This window comes from Melospiza georgiana, chromosome 14 (genome assembly GCF_028018845.1).
Source record: "Melospiza georgiana isolate bMelGeo1 chromosome 14, bMelGeo1.pri, whole genome shotgun sequence".
NCBI classification, from domain to species: Eukaryota; Metazoa; Chordata; class Aves; order Passeriformes; family Passerellidae; genus Melospiza; species Melospiza georgiana.
The window spans coordinates 5,483,055-5,504,173 of NC_080443.1; the positions used below are offsets into that span (position 1 = coordinate 5,483,055).

Here is a 21,119-nt window from a genome sequence, read left to right on the forward strand (position 1 = left end):
AGCATTGTGTCAGAGCAGCAGGAATATTGTGGAGAGTGGGAGCTGATCAGCTGAGCATTGAGAGCTTCCAGCACTGTGTTGAGCTGGGTTGGGAGGCTTTCCTTGGTTGCTTGTGTTGTTCACTCATCACTGATGCTCTCAATCAAGGCTTACAGACCTGTGGTTGGAAACAAGAAATGTGAAGTTTGAAGAGCAATGTTTTGCTGTCTCTTTCTGTTGTAGGAGGGAAAAATTGGGCCCCATTGTTCGGCAAAAATCAAGGTGACCTTCGAACCCATGGAAGCATTGGAGTATGGAAGTGTGGCTTACTGCAGCATCTCAGGTGCAGCTCCTTTGCCCTGCTTCTCTCCCTCTCAGTGAAGCCATGGTGCCAGCCTGAGCCCACTGGGCTCCCATGGAACTGCTGGGAAGAGTCCCTGGTCAGCAGGGCAGTGCTGGCACATCCCCACTGGCCCTGCAGCTTCCATGGAGTCTCCTGTACAAGGCCGGGGCTCAGAATGCTGTGTCTGCCTGACTGATCCCAGAACAGCCCAGGCAGTGCAGGGAGAGGTTTCATGCCATGGCTTTGCCAGCATTTCCTCAAAGGCCTGAGAACTCCAGAGCAGAACAGCTTTAGTGAACAAGCACTCAGCCCCTGCAGGCCCCTGGCCTCCAGGATGGGTCCATTTGCCATGGATCCATCATCAGGTGGTAGGAGCTGAGTTAGAAACGGGTTCCCTGAGCCTGGATCACCTCCCAGTGCCCAGACAGCAGCAGAGCAGAGGTGGCTGAGCCCCACTGAGCCCAGGCTGTTTGTAGAAGGAGCACCCTTGGCCAGCCCCTGCTTCTCCCCCTGTGTGGGAGTTGTCACCTTGCAGCTCTCACTCTGTGGAAACAGAACACAGTGCTGAGTGGCAGAAGGGGAGCACTGGGGCAACAAAGGCCTGTGCTCCTGGGCCAGGTGGTTTGGTAATTGCCAAACTCTTCATGAGCTTTGTGCCTTCACTGAAGGGATTTCAGAGCTCCTCTAGGTGTATGGGAAGGAAACCACAGAATCACAGTATGTTAAGGGTGGAGTGGACCTTAAAGATCATCTAGTCCCAAGGCCCCTGCCATGGGCAGGGACACCTCCCCCTGGACCAGGTAGCTCAAAGCATGACTGCATCCAGCTCAGAGTCAGGGACAAGCACTGAGGCAGCCTGGAAGATCCAGTGGAACAGAGGGAATGATTGTACTGAAATGGACATCTCTCCCCAGGCCGTGAGATGAGGCTGCCCCTGCTCCTCAGAGGGGAAGGCCAAGGACCCTTGGTTGAACTCAGCTCTCCTACGCTGAACCTTGGCAAGATTTTTATCCACACCTGCTATGCCCATGAGGTGAGCAGCGGGGCTTGGGATGGATCCTGACAGCTCCTGAGGCAGCAGCAAGCCTGGTGCAGCTGTGGAATTCCTGCCAACCTGGGCAGTTGTGAGCAGGAAATATTTGTTGTACTGCTCAAATCTGAGGGGTCACAAAGGTGTGTCTGTTGTTCCTGAAGCCTCAGTCCCTGCTTTTGGGCAGCCTTCCTTAGGGATCAGCTGGGAGGCTTCCTGCAAAACAACCCCTGGGCACACGAAACCAACACTGCCTCAAAAAGCTGCATGTTCAGAGGCTTTTGTGGCAGTGCCAGACACAAGGCCCCTTTGGACTGGGCTCTGCAGAAGCAGCTGCAACAAACTGGCTGCCTTGGGCTTCAGCCCACTGCAAACAGCTTCCAGTCAAGTGTCCCTGCCTATTCCTGGAAGTCACAGGAAAGCCATCCAGCCTCCTGGCTCAGTGCTGGCCCTTGCAAAGAGCTTGGGAGTTCTTTCCCTTGCTGACCAGTCCCTCACCACACTTCAGCCTTGGTGCATCTCTGGCTCTAGAAGGAGAAAAGTGTTCCTGGGAATAAAGCAAAGAATTTTTCTATCTATTTTCCTCGCCCCCAGTAGTGTCAAGTTTGCAAAAAAATCATGAGAGCAACTGAAAGAGGTAGAAAAGGAGGCCCTACGTCATGGCAGAAACTTTCAAAAGTGTGGCTGGGGAAGGGAAGGACACGCTGAGTTTTCTTACCAAAAGATGGTGCTGTCTGTACATTTTGATGCTGATGCCTCATTCTCAATGTATTGTTTTCATGGTCTGGGAAAAGGTGAATGAGTAGATGGTGCTGTTGGAGCTGTGCTCACTGGGGCAGCAGCAGCTCTGGGCTGATTCACTCTGCAGCTGCAATGACCCCACTCAGGGCTCTCAGGGCCAGCTCTCAATGAGCTTGGTGCTGCTGAGCAGAGGGGCACTGCTCTGTGTCCATGGGATAAGCCCAGGGTGACTGCAGTTCTGTGGAGTTGCCACTGCTCTGTATGAAAACCCAAAGGCAGAACTTGTCCTGTTGTATATTTTGACTTCTGCCATTCAACACCACAAAGCATCTTCTGCCTTTTCTGGGTATTCATTGCATCATTAGACAGTAACTCACAAGAAGGGAAGATTCCACATGTATTTCCATTTTGCTTTCTTGCTTCTGCAGGTGGAACTGATTAACCAAGGAGCTCTTGATGCTCTCTTCACCTATATCCCTTCAACCACAGAGGTGGACTTCCATTTCAAGATTAAGCCCGAGCGGGGCATCATTCCAGCAGGTGGGACCCAGACTGTTCGGGTCTCCTTCCATACCAACGTGTTGGGGTGGTTTGAGGAAGAATTTCAATTCAGTATCACTGAATCTCCTACACCTGTGATCCTGACGGTCAGGTAAGGACCCTGGGAGCTGGGTGGGCACATCTGTAGCTGTCTCTGGGACATCCCCCACCTACCTCATTCTGGGGTCGAGCAGAGAAAAAAGGTGTTGCCTGAGGTGTGAATCTCTGCTGTGATCCTGGCATTGCCTTAGTGTGAGGCTGCCTGCTGCCCTGTGTGGTGCCCAGGAGCTGCAATGACTCCTCCCTGCGGAGATCTCCCTCTGCCTTGGGCCATGGCAGGCAGTGGGATGGATCAGCTTTGGGCAGCAGCTGCTCTGGGATGTCCCACCTGAACACCCAGCAAGGCCCCCAGGGTTTTGGAGATGGGCCAGCCTGGGTCATCTGCAGCAGCAGCAGTGTTTGTAAAAACTCCTGTGAATAATCCCTGCCAGATGGGCAGCAGCAGCCTCAGCTCCCCTCTCCCAGCCATGCTGTGGGGACAAGCTGTGCTCCCAGCTCCTGTGCACAGAGGGCTCTGGTGCCTCCTTTGCACAGCCAGCAAAGGGCTGATGTGGGAGTCAGGAACTGTGCAGCAGGAACTGTGCCAAGGACTGGGGCACCATCCCGTGGGCTGGTGCCATGGCAAGAGACAATCCTGGCCCAGCCAAAGGGAGAAGGGCTGATCATGGGGGAGGCAGAGCTCAGTGCTCAGCACCACAGCAGCACGAGGGCTTGTCCCTGCCAGCCTGAGCCATGTGCTGCTGGGATAATGGAGTGGAAGCAGGAGAGCTGATGCTGGCTGCTCTGCAGCTTTGGAGCTGGGCTGCTGCTCTTGGGAGGCACTGGCTCAAGGCAGTCAAGAAATGAAAACAACCTGAATTTGATTATACCAGTAAGATAAGGGAGATGGACAAAAAGGAACAATGAAGTTACTACTTAGCAAGAGAAGTGGTGAGTACGTCTGCCCATAGTGGAGAAACAATGATGCTGGCTTTGTTTTTGGAGGAAAAGTGCTGCTTCTTTAGTTTGGAAATCAAGAGGGAACCTTTCACCATCAAATAATTGATTTTCCTCTGTCCCTCCCCCAAACTGGTCATGGGATGTTTCTGCATAAGCAGCTTTCTCCTTGAGCAAGGGCAGGTGTCTCTTGTTGAGATGTGCAGAGCAGAGCCAGGGGCAGTCCTGTGAGTACAACACAAGGCACAGTTCACTGGTTCTTGATTTTGAACCAAAAGGCAGAGTGGGCATTGATTGGCATCAATACATGAAATCAACTGGTGAACGTTGTGCAGCTTCAAGTGCTGATTTCAGAGGGTGTTGGTGGCTTTTGGAGTGTGTCTGCTGAGTTCAAGGACAGGTGAGGTGGTGTGCTAGATTCAGGCCAGCCTTGTTTGGTTGTTGCAGCTATTGCTCTTGGCTGTGCCAGCTGTGCACTGCTGACAAGCTGGTCCTTTCCTCTAGGATTCATCTGTGCCCTGGGTAGAACTGTTGCTGCTCTTTTCAGAGGATGTTTGGGGCTCCCCTGCATTCATGTCTCAGAACTCTGTCTGTAATGATTGTGTGGGTCAAACTCTCCTGGGAAAGCTTCTCTATGGGAACAGCAGTTCCAGCTAAGAAGTAGCAAAGCAGGGAACCTGTGGCTGGAAAGGCTGCTTACAGAAGTTTGTGGGGAGACCTTGATGTCCATCCCATTGCAGCTGGGGAAACTGAGGCACAGAGCCATGTTGGGGTGTGTGTTCAGGGTCCTTCATGGGACCACCAGCATCCAGGGGGCTTCTCCTGCCTGCCCATCAGGGGCTGTTGGCTGCTGCCACTTGGCTTGAGCTGCCTCCTGTGCCCAGGGCCCTGTGCTGAGCACACGGGGCTGGGTTGGTTGGGAACCCAGGGTGCCCTGAGCCCAGGTTTTGTGTCCCCAAGCCACGACAGCCAGACCTTTGCAATGCCTTTAACCGAGCCATTTCCTGCTCTGTCCTCGCCATCCAGGGGCACCGTCACTGGACCGGATTTATACTTCGATGTCCCTGACCTCGACTTCGGGGACGTCTCCTTTGGTGAGTGTTCCCTGGGCTGGGACACAGTGTCAGGGATCTGTGCCTTCCAACATAAAAGCACCCCTCATTCATGATCTGCCACAGCAGCCTCTTCAGGCTATGAACTGCAGGGCTGCTGCTGCCTCAGGGGGCATTTTGCCATTGTGAGATCGAATAGAATCACAGAATAGAAAGTCAGTATTTTCTGGTGTCTCTGTCCTGCTTTAAAAGACAGATGTCTGTCAAGAAAGGTGGGAATCTTCTTAAATGGAAAGATGACGCCCCTCCCTCCAAATTATTATACCCTTGAAATTACAGGGCTCCCAGGCAAAGCTATGGGAAAAGGAATAACAGTTCTTTCCTAGACTATATCAGGACAGCACAGACAAGAAGGCAAGAACAGACGTTTCCCAGCCGCCAAGTCCCGTTTTCCCCCTTTGGTGTAGTTGTGATCACGGCAAGAGGAGCTGTGGGCTCTGGCAGGGCAGGGAAAGAAGGAGGGAGGGAAGGACGGAAATGCTCCTTTTGCAAACTCCCAAAGGGCAGGGGGATGTGGGCAGTGCCGAGCAGCAGCAGCAGCAGCAGCAGCGGGGCAGGCAGGGTCGATGCCCGCGCTGAGCTGCAGCCAGGGCAGTCCCGGGCCAAGCACAAACCTCCCGCAGCAGCACCGGCCGAGCTTCGATCCCCAAGCAGGAGGAAGGGAAGCTCCGCTCCCTGCCCAACCTCAGCTCCAACTGCACAGCCTCAACTCCCAAAATAACCCGAACAAAAAGCCCAGCCCAGGGCCAAACCCCCCAAAACCCCTATCCCCCTTCCCAGACCAAGGGCAACATTCACTACCAAGCCTAAACCCAGAACAATGAAATTCATGATCTTTTGAAGGAAACTCATTGCCTTTCCTGAGCTCCTTCTTCCCCAGCCTGCATCACCAACAAGGCGCTTGTCAAGTTGCCTTTTGAAGAAATGAAACAAGAAAGGCAACAGATAGAAATACGGTTCTGAAACAGGAGATTCATCCTGCTGAATCCAATTTCATTCCTAAGGTCTCTTCAGTTGAAGGCAGCTGTTGTATCTTTGCTTCTTTTCAGCTATTGACTGTTGTCTGCATGTGCTGACCTCAGTCTCATTTGAGGTTTTGACATCTGGGTTTGTCCTTTTTGTGCCTCTCTTGCCTCCTGCTGGAGTCCCTGCTGGAGCTGGCAGAGATCACTGTTGATGGGCACAGAGAAGCTCTGGGCTGCACCTGCAGTTGTTTTTACTCCCCATCTGTGTTCCAGTGACTCTTGGTGAGCAGGCCTGGGGAGAATTCTCCTCCCCACAGAGCTGGCCAGCCCGGCCAGATGTGCACTGCAGATCAGGCTGTGGCTGCTCTCCGGGCTCTGCAGGACATCCCCACCATGAGTGGCTGTATCTCTGCAAATCTCAGAGCTAAAGTGGGGATCCCCTTGCAGGCACAATCACAGTGAGCAGCATGGCTGTGATGTCCCTGTTTCTGGGTGAGGTGGGACCTGGTTCCTAATTGCTGATCTCAAAGCAAGGCTGGGGTTTGCCCCCACTTGAGTGGGCTCTGAGCTGTCACGTGCTCAGTCTGTTTGGCCCAAACCAAGAGATGCTTTAAGGGTCCTGCAGAGAGAAACTGCATTAAGTGCATCACGTTCTAGTTCCTGATTCCATCCTCACTTTCTTTTGCTGTAGCTTCTTCTCAATGACAACTCACTGTTTATGTATCTTGAGAATGGTGAGAGTGTTGGCAGACTTACCAGGGAATTTTACAGCTTGAATTCTCAGAGTAAATGCTCGGTCTGGGTGCACACTCATCACTGAGAGAACTGGTGCTGGTTTGGGGCAGGTGAGGGAGCTCCTCCCCATCACAAAGAGAGAAGCTTGCAGTGTTCAGCAGGGTTAGGAGTGGGTATTTTCAAGGCTGCAGTCTGCAGTCAGCGTCAAAGGGAACTAAGTGACAATTAATTCCTCATGCAGCTTCTTGGTGAGCTGTAGTTCAGATAATAAAGAGCTCAACTCCAATCACACTTTCATCCTGCCAGGATATTCCCACCAGGAGTCATGCCATGATGAGTGCCTAAATGGATATTTGTGTCCTTTCCTAGGCTTTCCCTGCACCAAGAGCATTTGCCTCACTAACAACTCCGTGGTGCCCGTGACGTTCAAGCTCCGCATGTCAGAGGATGGCATGCAGCCGGCTGTGAGCAGCTTTGATCAAATACACAAAGAAGGTGACCCATCCTGGGACAAGGGAATTAAATTCTGTATGGAGCCAAGGGAGTTCACAATGAATCCCAGCCAAGGGACCATCTTCCCCCAGGGACACCAGCATATTAAGGTATGGGAAGAATCCAGCCACAGACGCTTCAGCACCAGGGCTGAAGCTTCACTGCAGTGTGGGAGGGCTTTAGCTCTGGTGCCAGCTTTGAGCATCCTGGGAGTGAGAGATCTGCACTGCTGGGAGGCCTCTGCTAGCTGGGTTACCTGGGATGTTCCTCAGGGAGCACTGTTTTGTTTCCAAAATCATACACTGAGATCAATACCAAGTCCTGAAGCCATTCTTGTGTTTTTGAGAGCAATTTCTTTGATTGCAAGTGGGCAGAGCCAGGATGAGGGCAGAAGGTGTCTATTAGGGAGATGTCATTGTATAAAGCAGTTAGCTTTTCTTCTTGGTCTCATTTCTCCTCTCCTGGGGAACAGAATGATTTGTGTTCACTGCAGGGATCTCCAGTGGAGACAAAACACTCTGCAGCCCTGAACTGCCCAGCACCTGCTGGGCCACTCTTTGCCCTCAGCCTCCTTCTGTAAAGCTGAACTCACTGTGTCCAAGTCAGATTTCCTCTGCATTTATGTCATTGTAGTCAGATGAGAAATTGGCCCCTTAATTTGAATACAGTGGTGTGTAGAGCTTTAGTCTAATGTTTTAATGAAGCTGACCTATGCTGTGATAGCAAGGTGTTTTTGACAAATCTGGTATTGCCAGAAGGCTTTTGCTACTCTGGGACTCTGCTCTACACATGGACCAGCAGAAGGATTGAGGCCAAATCCTCCCTCAGGAACTGGAGGATATCACATGTGAGTAATGAGCTTTTGTAAGGAAGAATTTACTTTTCTTTTTTCCACCAGGTGACCCTCTGTTCCAACACTGTGACGAGATTCAAACGGAGATTGCTGGTGGACCTGAAGGGTATTGCTAAGGAAGTGGCAACGGTGTTCATCATAGCCAGGTACCTTCCCCTTCCCCCAGGCACTGCCTTGCACAGACTTTGCTGGCTGCAGCTCCCAAGGAGAAGTGCTGGTTAATGCCCTCATGTTGTGCCAGCTGGACATGAGAACAGCAGTGCTTGGACAGCAGCCTGTGGTGAAAAGCACCTCTGCTCACAGCCCACCATGGTCCTGGGCCCTTTTCTAAAGGGACCGGGAATGATATCATTTATTGGCCTGGGTGTTGGTGCTTGAGGTGGAACAAATTTCCTGAGGGCCCCCTCTCCTTCTTCCTGCAAGAGATGGAGTTGTGCTGGTTGTAGCCACCCTGCATTGGTTTGGGACACACCAGGCGGCCTGCTGAGAGTCCGGCTCTGGTTCTGTTCATGAGGGCACATGACAGGGGAAAGTGGCTCCCAGCAAGAGTGGTAAGGGCAGGGTCTTATGAGGGGAAAGCAGCCCTTGATGTGGCAGGTCAGCTCCAGTTTTTCTCCTTCCCTGTGCTTCCCATTTTGAGCTTTAGTGTTCTCAGACTTAAACCAAAAGTCGTTCTTGCTGCCGCAGAATTTCACCCTGCTGTGCTGCTGTGGGTGTCAGTTTAATGCCAAGAGGGATGCAGTTCCCTGGTGCTGTTCCCTCTCCCAGGCAGAGGCAGTCAGTGCCTGGGCTGCCATTTTGTCAAGCAAATGGAGCTGGGGCCAGGCAGTGCCCGGAGCTGTGGAGTGAAGGAGCAAGGGAGCTGCAGGGCCTGGGAGGGGGTGGGTGATCAGCCCCTCTGTGGGGCAGCTGGTGTCTCGTGCCCTCCAAGGCTGGGGCCAACAGCTGAGTTCTCAGGCAGGGCAACAGCACCACTGGAGAGAAGAGAGTCATTTTTACTGAGACACTAGAGTTGTGTGTTCCCTGAGCCTTAGTGAGCACTGGTCCTTGTTGGGAAGGCTCCCCCAGAGCTCATGGATCACCGGGACTATTCCAGGAGTCCTTGCAAGCCTTCTTGGGTAAAGGAGGGGCTGAGGCAGCTGTGGGGCAAAGTGCTCTGCCTGGGGCACTTGGCAGCCTCTGGGTGCTGCCTCTCAGGGTTTGCCCCTCCTTGACAAGACATGTTGGATGGGAAGAGGTAGAAGGCAATTTATCACTGTAGGGCTGTTAAAGGCCCATTTGACCAATGTGACCAATGTGTTCTGCTCCATTTCACAATCTTTAGGGGTAAATGTTCTTCATTCTCTCAGTATCTCTGATTCCCTTGGGGTCATCTCTTTGCCCAGATGTGTTGTTCCTGAGCTGAATGTGTTCCCTATAATCCTGCCGTACCGTGAGTGCCTCCTGAAGGTGCCATATGAGAGGAAGCTCTTTGTTACGAATTCCACCAGCCTTCCTGGCTGCTACGGGCTTATTCCCCAGGTTTGGCATCACATCCACCTGCTCCTGTCAAATATTATTGGGGAGAATATTAGGGGAAAAAAGGGTTTGGATAAGACCTTGCTGGTTTCTATTCAGTCTTAAAGATCTGCTAAGAACAGGATACTACCTGAATGTAAACTTTAGGATGCAGTTTAACCTCCCAAGGAAACAGTTCATGTTCTAGTCTTCAGGGTGCTTTCTTGTGGGAGATCTTAGAGGGTTGTGAAAAGCTGCTGCATCCACAGACACCAGTGGCTGTGCTGGCAGCCTCCTTGCAGGATGCCCTGGGAGTGCTAAGCCTACAATTCTTGCAGCTTGTTTGTGCCTTTTACCTTTGTCCTGAGGAGTTTTAAACATGTGTGTACGTCGCTGTTGCGGTGGATGTTAAGGAGTCTAAAGTTTCTTCAGAGGTCCCTCTGAAGTTGCATTTCACTCTGTCCCTTCCAGAAACGCGAGGAGGACTCTCCTGTGCTCTACAGCAGCCCCAAGCCCTGTGGGATTGTCCAGCCTTTCAGCACTGCAGAGATCCCAGTTGTAATCGAGGTGCAGACAGTGGGCGAGCATCGCACCAACATTCTCGTCGGCGTGTTCGGGGATGCGAGACACCCACGGGTGAGTGCAAGGGGAGATGTGAGCCTGTGTGCAGCTGCTCCTGCAATGGTGCACAGGGGACAGGGATTCTGCCAGGGAAAACAGCCACAGGCTGCTGTGGAGAAGGACAGGAGGGATGGGTGGCACAAACAGCCCGTGCCTCATAGGTGGTGATCTCAATGTCTGACACAGAAGGTAGTTCATCTAAGCTGGAATTGAGGGGAGTTTTAGTTAATTAATCTTTAAAATGCTGTTAAATTTGGAAACATCTGTTTTAAAATGTCTTGTCCATCTCTCTGAGCACAAAAGAAGATGTCAGAAGACTTCTGGGAACCTTGAGCTTTCTGTAAAAGAAAGGAAAGCTGGCATTTGAAGAGTGGTTGCAAGGATTTAAACTGATATTAAAACATAATGAAATGATGATGCCAACTTCCCTGGATGGCACCAAACATCTGAACCTGGGCCATTGTGGCACTGCATGTAAATCAGTGAACAGGAAGGACAGGCAATGCAGGCTGTGCCAGGGAGCCTGAAGTTTGACAAAACAGTTGCTTTCAACTTTCAGGCTGCTTACCTTAAAGAGGAGGGTTTCTCCCCACCAGAATAACCAGTTGTTTAACTGTCAGCCTGGTCTTAACTAGAGATTTCTTGCAAAGCTTTTACCTTTGGGCCAATAATTTGTAGTTTGAAAGGTTCTCTTACCTTAATCCTTTTAAATTTGGAGGTGAACCTGTATTTTTCTTTTTCTTTTCCCACAAAATCCCAGCATTTCAGCTGGAGTGTGGTAGCTGTCCCTAAAGCAATAACTTGAGCAGGGTTGAGCTGTTTAAGCTTTTTTAGGTTTCCCTGTTGTGGTTTGTTTTGGGTGGTTTTTTAATCTTTCTTGCCTGCTTCCTGGAACAGGGAGTAGAATTACGGAGCACTGGATGGCTGGATGAAATCTACCCAAGTCCAACTCTGTTAGAGTTTGGCAGGATCCCAGCTCTACAACCCTCTTCACAAAGCTTTACCATCTTCAGTGAATGTCTCGTCCCTGTAGCCTTCAGCGTAGACATTGTAAGTATCTGTGGGGCTGTTTTCCAGGGAAATGGACTGGTCAGTAGCAGCCATGACTTGGTTTTTAAATGCAAGATTTCCATATTGCCCTGTGTGAGAGGAGGCAAGATACTCCAATATTCCCTCTGAGCGAGGCAAGAGGAACCTGGCTCTGGAGTGGTTTTAGCTGGGGCACCCCTCAGTGAAGTCAAGTGCAGAGATGTTGGAGCAGAAATTAATCTGGGTTGTGTAGACAAGTTCTCCCTTAATTTTATCTTTTGTCTTTAGCTGTGTGTGTCACATTTTGGAGCTCCGAGATCAAGAGAAACCTGTGGTCCTTTGCTCCCCAGAGCATGGGTTTCACTGTGGTTTCCCTGTCCCATCTGCATTTGCTTTGTGCCAAACTGCTGTTAATAGTAGAGAGCAGGGTGTGAGGTCTGTCCTCAGACTGCTGGTGGGGAGGCAATTTTCACACCTGCTGGGGGTCAAGCCATCTGGGCTGTCCACACAAAGACAAGTGTGGGGGTTGTGCACCCCCAGCCTGTGATCTCTGTGCTATTGAAGAGCATCTTTGGGGAGCAGCTGCAGAGAAAGGCTGTTTAATGTGTGGGGGCTGCAGAGGGCAGAAGGAGCTGGGGCTGCTCCCCTGGCAGGGGGAGCAGGGCTGGTGCAGCCAGGAAGGGCTTGTAGGCTGGGCCTGGGGCTGGCTGGGATGTCTGCTGGAGGGGGAGATCTGTGAGGGGCTTGAGGTTTGTTCTCTTCTTCATGCTGGGTGTGTTGAACTTGTGGAGCTGGATAAAACCTGATGCTATGGACTTGTTTGGTCTGTGGATAAAGCATCAGGCCATGTGGGAGGGGTGTGAATTTTCCTCTTGCTGCTTTCCCAGCTGTTTGGGAGATAAATGTCATTCTGAAGCGAGGGTTTTTTTCCAGGGCAGCTTTTCCTGACTCCACAATGGAGTTCTGCTTTCAGCCTCTGCAGGGAGCAGTGCACCTTGGCTGGGTGCTCATGGTGTGTAAAGGTTGGGTTTCACATGCTCCTGCCAGGGCCAGACCTGCAGAGCTGTGTCTGTACAGCTGTGCTGGTGCAAGGCCTTTCCCCCTCCTTTGGGCACCTTCCAGCTCCCTTGCTCAGTCCATGAAGTCCATGAGAAAGCAGATGACAAGAGTTCTTGGGAAGAGTGGGCCATGCCCACAGAGCACATGTTGTCCAGTTTTCTTTCTGCTTCCTGCTTTCCTGCTCTGCTATAAGCATTTAGAGGTGACTTTTCCAAAGCAGAGGGCCCTGGGGCACCTCTCTACAGCTGATGATTGGTGGGGAGTGAGGGCTTCAGTCCTTCAGGGGGTGTTGAGAAGCACTGATGGCCCCTTGGGAAAGAATCGTTTGGTGTTGGGGTTTTGCTTACCTGGTTTTGCAGAGATATATTCTTCAGGCTCTCAGCAGTGTCCTCCAGCCATGTGGTTTCTGCAGTGGGATTTGAGCAGTCAGGACTTCCTCTGGCCTTGAGCCTTTGTGAGAGGCCAGGAGAGAGAAAGCAGCTTTCCTTGGCCCACACTGCAGAGAAAGACTGGGGAGGGAACACTCTCCTGAGGATAAGCATCCCTTGGGTTGGGCAAAACGGGGTTAATTGGGTGAGTCCCTAAAAGGAGGGGAAAATACAGGTTGTATGAACTCTGCTGTTGCCCAGTACTGTAGCTTAACTTCAGGGAGATTAAGCCTTCAGGATTTGTATCCTCCCCTCTTTAGTCTTTCCTTTTCTTATATCCCACAAGACACCAGGGTATATGGTTTCCATCCTAAATGCATATTATGTTTGTCTTACAGCTTTCCAAATCCTACTGCTTTGTTGTTGAACCCAGTGAAGGAGTGATCCCTGCTAGGGGTGAGGTTCATGTGACTGTCACAGCAACCCTGGATGACACTGTGGGTTTTGAGGACTCTGTCCAGCTGTTCATTAGGAACCGCCTTTGGAACACCGTCTATATCCAGGCTTTCGGCATTGGCACCACAATTGTCATAGATGAACCATTCGCCCCAGAGCTCAACTTGGGATACCAATTCAGGTAGGAGATCTCTCCACTCCCACCTCTCCTCCTGTCTCAACAAGGAGCAGTTTTTCTGTAGTCCTTCAGGCAAGATCTTCTTCAGTGTTCAAAGCCCTGACTGCTTCCCTAAAGGCAGAGATTCCTTTACAAACATGTGATGGGCAGTTGAGAGTTGTTAGACACCCTCAAAAGCCACTGAAAGGGAAACCAGTTGCTAAATTGCCACAAATTGTCTTTAGTTCCAATACATTGATGTCCTGGCTTGATCAAGTAATGATCTCACAGGCTGCCCAGAACAAAAGGTTCCTGAAATGGTGCCCAGATGAGGCAGTCCCTCCATGTGGCTGAGGGACCAAGGGAAGGAAGATCCTTTCTCCTGTCCTTGCCCTTTCCCAGTGGCACCTCCCAGGCAAGCAGGGGCCCTGGGAACAAAGAGACAGGAGGGTGACAACCCCCACCAGGAAGGCAGGAGCCCACAGAGCAGTTCCAGAGGCAGAGCTGCCAGCAGAGTTTGCAAAGTTCACTTCCAAACAGTTTCTAATTGCAAAATGAAGTTTCTACAAATGGCTCCCAGTGCAGAGCCAAGGCTGATATGAGTGAGAGAGGCTCTGCTCCCCTGGTTTCCTCTCCTGGAGCAGGCAGATGATTTTTGCCAGCTTGCTGGGATCATCCAGAAACTGCCTCTGAGGCAGCTTTTAGGAATGTCTGCAATCCTGCCCCCACACACAAGGTCCCCAAGGGCAGCATCTCAAAGATTCAGTTTCAGTTTTGGGCACAGATTAACACAAAATACAGCAACAGTATGAATCACCCCAGAACAAACATTTTGGGGGAAAACACCATGTCCTGTTATCCTCACCTGGAAATGTTACAAATTGTTATAAACATATTTCTCTTTGCAATAATGACATCAAAAGGGCAGCTTATCACACACTACTTCTGGTCCACATTAAGAACTGGAGATGAAGATAGTCTCCAAGCAATTAACACCTCAGGTTGCTCACTGGGAGCAATCTGATGACCAGGAAAATAGCTACTCCCATACTATTTTCCATCCTGCCTTCTATTCCAGCCTGGTGCCCTGTATTCGTCAGTTCAAAGTAACAAACAAGGGCCGCCGTTACCATCAGCTCTTCTGGAGTGCAGAATGCTACAGCCCACCTGAGGAGGAGGCCCAGAGTGTCTCAACCCTCAGTAGCCCCGAGGATGATTCCCAGAAGCCCAAACGTACCAAGCCTGCGTTTGGGGTGAAGTCACCAGCGATGGGCCTGGCGCGAGGCCAGTCTGAGGACATGGTGCTGCGGGGCTTCTCCCGCATCCCACAGGTGAGATCCCCTCCTCTGGGCTTGTTCCACCGTCTGTTGTAGTGTGTTTTGTTGGTATGTTCTGTTTCTCCCCTACTTTGTTATGATGGTTCTGCCCTCCCAGTTTTCCCTGCCTCAGTTTCTGTCTATTATATGGTTGCTAAGGTTTTCCCTAAGTTATATAATTTCCCCTCCCTCAATTTCCAAATATGTATAGTTTTCTCTCCTCCCTGGGCCCAGTCAATCACTCCCCACCCCTCCCAGTTTTCCAGAATGTTCCCCTTAGTGGGAGACGTGATTGGCTGTGGTCCCGGGGCCCCTCCTATACAATGTATCCATTGGTTCTCCCTTCAAGTCTGTTATGTTCAGTTCATCCCCTAACCTCTCCTGATTGGTCTTCTGTAAACCCCTCCCTTGGTTCCCACCTCCCTTTATAACCTCGTGCTCTGTCGCTTTTACTTGTCACTCCCTGCTGGTTGCCCCTGGGCATGAAACCTGTTTGGACCCCAGGAAGTGTCCGGCTCTCATTTGCTTCGTCCTGCTTCACAGCTCTCCCCCGAGACCTTGTCCCGCAGGCACAGCCCGAGGCCTCCGCCGCCGAGGGGTGCCTGAAGCTGTCAGCCCTGGGGCCCTGCCACCGGGACTGACACCACCCGCTGCAGTGGGGCTGTTTGCCGCCCTCTCTACTAGCCGGGTCAAAAGGTCTCAGGCCGTGGTCCAGAGCTGCAACCATCCCTTGACGTTTGCCTGGGGAGATGAGCAGGGGCCTTCACAAAGCTGATTTAAGGCTACATGTTTCTGTGGCAGCACCAGTTGCTTTCCTTGCTGGCCACCATCAGACCAGCTGAGAATTTATTGTGATTCCACAGCTACCAAAACCCAGTGCTGATCCCAAAGCAGGGGTGGAAGGAAATACTGCTCTTTTGGGGCAAGCAGTGTTGCATGCTGAGACAGCAAAGAAGGGCAGAGAAATAAGTTCCACTTAGACTAGGAGCCCAAAAAGAAAGTGAATTAAACAAGTGCCAAGTGGTTTGTCTGGGGTGAGCACAGAGTAAAACAAAAGCCATGTCAAGGGAGGGGGTTTCCCACAAGTACCTTTTGTGGTTATTGGGGTGCAGTATCACAGACAATTGAGCACTGGAGAACAGGGGGCAGTGACTGTAACTGTGGCAGGAATAGGGCCCGTGGTGGGTGCAGAGCCAATGCAGGGCATTTGCAGGGAGCCCTGCACCCACTGGTGACAAGTGACTCTTGCTTGCAGGAGGTGCAGGATTATGTGTTCTGTGATACTGTCATTGGGACAGACCCCAAGAGGGAGAGGATAATAGAAACAATCATCACCTGTGAGTTTATTCACCCTTCTATAGAAGTATCAGCCAGAGAATTCTCTTTCTATGTGGAGAAGGTAAGTCTGGATTGCATGCTGGCATTTAACAGCATGGCTGAGGGGGGGGTGTGCTTGTGTTGAAGCCCCTCTTTACCCTTCCTGAGGCACTTTGTATAGTGAGTGAAGATGCTTTTAGAGATGAGACTGGTGTTTGACTTCCCCAAAGTAAAAGTGCAGTTCCAGCTGCAGTGCCAAGGAGATGGTGGCCACTTCCAGAGAAATGCCAGTTTCTGTGCTCACTGTAAAGGGAGGCTTTTGAGGACCCTCCAAGGCATGGTGATGTCTGTACACTGATGCTGTAGGGAAGCTGGGAAATCTGGAGATTCCTGTGAATTCCTCAGGCTGACAAGGAAAAACCCAACATTTCCTGCGTCTCTTTGCCTTCTCCGCTGTTGGCATGGATGCTTGATGGTACAGCTGTATGGTACAGCTCTGTGCATTTCCCTAAGCCTCCTCTGCTTCAAAGGATCCCCAGGCATCCTGCAACTGCAGTGATGATAACACTGAGGCAGAGCAGGTGCCCTTTAGTCTCTGGATCCCAACTCCAGCATCATCTTTCTGCCTCCTGCCAGTTGTGTGAAAAAGAGAAGACGGTTAATGATTTGGTTTCTGGAGTTTCAGGCCTTTCCTCTGGGTCCCAGGCTTCCAGTGAAGTACAGAATCCCTGGAACAGGCAGTTCAGATGTAATTTAGAAGCTTTTCAGCTCTCCCTGATTCTGCCTGGGTTCTGCTCGATGCCACGCACACAAACTGATTTATTGCATTCTATGGCACAGCACCTGTTTGGTACCAGTACATGCAGAAGTCGTTTCCCAAAGTCTCTGGTTTCTCTAAACCATGCAGGAAGCCCAGCACAATGCACAGACAGGAAGGAAGAGCCCAGGCTGCTCAGAGCTTTGTGACCACAGACACCTTGTGCCTGTAGCAGGGGCTGCAGGACACATGGTGCAGACAAAGTGCTTTTGGAGGCTGCTAGAGCCAGGAAGGTTGTGAGAAATGACTGTCAGTGAGTGAAGATTCTCTAGTGCTGTTCTGCCCAGTAGAGAGACAAAACTGGAGACGAATGGCCTGGATTCACTTTCTGCTTTAGATCTTGTTCAAGCAGCTACCTCCTCTCGGGGGCCTATTCCCTCATGTGTACTTGGGAGTGTTTCCCTGTCCTCCAGAGGATGCTGAGGTTTCTAAACATGAAAAGCATCTGCTGTCAGGAAAAACCTCCTGGAAGGGTAGAAACAAATAGAAATTGCAGATAGAAATGAATGCACTCCTGAGGCTGAAAAATGTGAGCTGCAGCAGAAGCAGAAGGAGGTCTGTGTCTAGTTGATGCTGTTTTTCCCTGTCTCCTGTTTCTATAGAAACCCAGTGATGTCCTGAGGCTGCAGTACCAGCCTTTGTCTTTAAAAAACACCTGCCTGCTGCCACTGGACCTCATGCTGGACTTGGAGCAGCCGTTCCAGGTCTGTGATGAGGAGCAGCAGCCCCTCCCAGGTGGCCAGGTGAGCAGCCCTGGACTCCTGCAGTGGGGTCTGGAGAGGAGGGATGTGGTGGTACCTTTCTGTTGGGGGCTCCTTGAGTCTAGAAGTTTATTCTGTATCATCAGCAGTGGGCTGGCCTGAGCTGCATCAGCAAAGCTGCTGAAAGAATCAAAATCTTATCTGAATTGAGAAGATCCATCCTGGCTTTAAGGCACAGGGAGAAGGGAGCAGGCAGCTGGGTCTGGGCAAGGCATGCAGTAAAGGTGTCTCCTGGAAAGCATGCCAGCTCTCCAGCAGCCACCCCTTTGGATTGGGGCTGAGCACAGCAACGGGAGCCTGAGGGATCCTGGACTGAACTGTGGTGCCTGCAGTCAGACCCCTGCTGTAGAGAGATTGTCCTGGTTTAGGACAAATTAGGGGAAATCTCCAAAAGGGAGCCCCCAAAAAAAACAAACCTCCAACCACCCCTCCCCCAATACCGGGTTCGGGAAGGAATTTGTCGGAGGAGCAAAGTGGAAAACAAAACCTATTTATTGACGAGTAAAAAAAGAACACTCCCCAACACAAGAAAAGAAAAGAAACCGGGCAGTGTTGTGGAGGGCACTGAGCTTCTCTCGCAGACTCCGGGGGTCCTGGACGTCTCAGGTCAGGTCCGGAGCCGGTCCAGTATCTTCAGGGGAGGGTAAGAAAGAGGGAACGAAAGAAAAGGAAAAAACAGCGCAGAAAGCAGCAAAAAAGCAGCTATGAGCTAGGGGCCGAGGCAGGAGCAAGCAAGCAAGCAAGCAAGCAGCCAAAAGCCAAGCAGCCAAAAGCCAAGGTGCCCGGTCACACTCACTCCTCCCTCCCCGCCCTGCCGCGGCAAGACGGCCAGGGGGGGAGGAAGAGAGAAAAGGCACAGCTGCCAGACACAACACACGATATTGGGATAAAGGCTGTCACCCCACGACACTCCACCCCTTATCCCATATCGTGAACATACAATAAAAACTTTCATTTCACTTACTCACACCTTTGACACTTACGCATTTCTCTCATCTTACTTGCTCAGACCTTTGACACTTACAGTTTTCTTCTGTCTCACATTCAACAAAACAATGACATTCATATATGAGTCTCATCCCACAATCAGGTCTCCCTGAGGTGCACACCGTGTTGTTCCATCTTTCTGCGTTATCCACCATGTATAACCTGGTTCTTGAGCAAAGACAATTCCATGGATGGGTTTGTCTGTACTCGAGGCAGGGTTGATCCATACTGTCTTTCCCAACAAACCTCTGACATGGGCCTCTGGGGCTTTATCCCATTCTACTATATTAAGGAGCTCAGACTGAGCAGGACCCACTCGGTTGGTGGAACCTCGAGTGTTAACTAACCAGGTAGCCTTTGCCAAATGCTGCTCCCAGTTTTTTAAAGACCCCCCACCCAATGCTTTTAAGGTGGTTTTTAACAATTCATTGTACCTTTCCACTTTTCCTGCAGCTGGTGCATGATAGGGGATATGATATACCCACTCGATGCCATGTTCCCTAGCCCAAGTATTAATAAGATTGTTTTTAAAATGAGTTCCATTATCCAACTCAATTCTCTCGGTAGTACCGTGCCTCCAAAGGACCTGCTTTTCAAGGCCCAAGATAGTGTTACGGGCTGTAGCATGAGACACAGGGTAGGTTTCCAACCATCCCGTGGTGGCTTCTACCATGGTTAGTACATAGCGCTTGCCTTGGCGGGTTTGAGGCAGTGTGATGTAATCAATCTGCCAGGCCTCCCCGTATTTGTACTTAGACCACCGCCCCCCATACCAGAGGGGCTTCACTCGCTTGGCCTGCTTAATGGCAGCGCACGTCTCACAGTCACGAATAACCTGAGAGATACTGTCCGTGGTTAGATCCACCCCTCGGTCTCGTGCCCACTTACAGGTGGCATCTCTACCCTGGTGGCCTGAGGCATCATGGGCCCATCGTGCTAAGAATAACTCTCCCTTATGCTCTCAGCTGAGATCTATCTTTAACTCCCCTATCTTTGCAGCCTGATGTACTTGCTGGTTGTTTTGCTGCTCTTCATTAGCTCTACTTCTGGGGACATGGGCATCTACATGGCGAACCTTCACAGGTAACTTCTCTAACCGAGTAGCGATATATTCCCACTCTTCTGCAGCCCAAATTGGTTTTCCTCTTCGCTGCCAGTTCGCCTCTTTCCATCTCTTCAGCCATCCCCATAGAGCGTTGGCTACCATCCAAGAATCAGTATACAAATAGAGCCTTGGCCACTTCTCTCTCTCTGCAATACCTAGGGCCAGTTGAATAGCTTTGATTTCAGCATATGGGATTCACCCTCTCCTTCAGTAGCTTCTGCAACCCGTCGAGTGGGACTCCATACAGCTGCTTTCCACCTCCGTTTCATCCCTATGACGCGACAAGAACCATTGGTGAATAGAGCGTAACGTGTTTCTTCTACTGGCAACTGATTGTATGGTGGAGCTTCCTCAACCCGGGTCGCTGGCTCTTGTTCCTCATCTGCGACACTAAAGCTTTCACCTTCGGGCCAATTTGTAATTATTTCCAGGATCCCAGGGCGATTTAACTTCCCAATTCGAGCGCGCTGCGTAATGAGGGCAATCCACTTACTCCAAGTAGCACTGGTGCCATGGTGGGTAGAGGGAACATTTCCTCTGAACATCCATCCCAGCACCGGTAGTCGGGGTGCCAGAAGGAGTTGTGCCTCTGTACCAATCACCTCCGAGGCGGCTTGGACTCCTTCATAGGCGGCCAAGATTTCCTTTTCTGTTGGAGTATAGTTATCTTCAGACCTCCTGTAGCTCCGACTCCAAAATCCCAATGGTCGGCCTCGGGTCTCGCGAGGCAGCTTTTGCCAAAGGCTCCAGGACAGACCATGGCTCCCAGCTGCAGAGTAGAGCACGTTCTTCACATCTGGTTCCGTCCTGACTGGACCAAGGGCTACAGCATGAGCGATCTCCTGCTTGATCTGGACAAAAGCTTGCTGCTGCTCAGGGCCCCAATGGAAGTCATTCTTCTTGCGGGTAGCCAGATAAAGGGGTCTCAATCTGACTATATTCAGGGATGTGCATCCTCCAGAAACCTATAGCACCTAAGAAAGCTTGTGTTTCCTTCTTATCAGTTGGTGGGGACATAGCAGTGATTTTGTTAATAACATCCGCAGGAATCTGACGCCGTCCGTCTTGCCACTTCACCCCCAAAAACTGAATTTCTCGGGCAGGTCCCTTGACTTTGATCTTCTTAATGGCAAATCCGGCTTTCAGGAGAATATGAATGATCTTCTCTCCTTTCTTGAACACTTCTATTGCCGTGTTCCCCCAAACAATGATATCATCAATATATTGTAAATGTTCTGCAGCCTCACCCTCTTCTAGTGCAGCCTGGATCAGATGGTAGTGCATCCAGACAGATGGTAGGACTGTGTTTCCACCCCTGGGGCAGTCGGTTCCAGGTATACTGCACCCTCCTCCATGTAAAAGCAAACTGAGGCCTGCATTCTGCTGCCAGAGGGATGGAGAAAAACGCGTTAGCAATATCGATGGTCGCGTACCACTTTGCTGCCTTGGACTCCAGCTCGTACTGCAGTTCCAGTATGTCCGGTACAGCCGCACTCAGTGGTGGAGTCACTTCATTCAAGGCATGATAGTCCACAGTCAGTCTCCATTCTCCATCAGATTTTCGCACGGGCCAGATAGGGCTGTTGAAGGGTGAGTGGGTTTTACTGACCACCCCTTGGCTCTCCTGCTCTCGGATCATCTTGTGGATGGGGATCACGGCATCTCAATTCGTCCGGTACTGCCTGCGGTGCACTGTTGAGGTGGCAATTGGCACTCGTTGTTCCTCTACCTTCAAGAGTTCTACTGCAGATGGGTTCTCTGATAGTCCAAACAAGGTATTCAATTGTTTAATACCCTCTATCTCCACTGCAGCTATTCCAAAAGCCCACCTGAATCCCTTAGG

At 51.0% G+C, this 21,119-nt stretch overlaps 1 pseudogene; it reads left to right on the forward strand.

Annotated features, from left to right (window-relative positions):
* The window catches only part of LOC131089633 (hydrocephalus-inducing protein-like), a 66,451-nt pseudogene that overhangs the window by 13,323 nt on the left and 32,009 nt on the right, over nucleotides 1-21,119 (forward strand).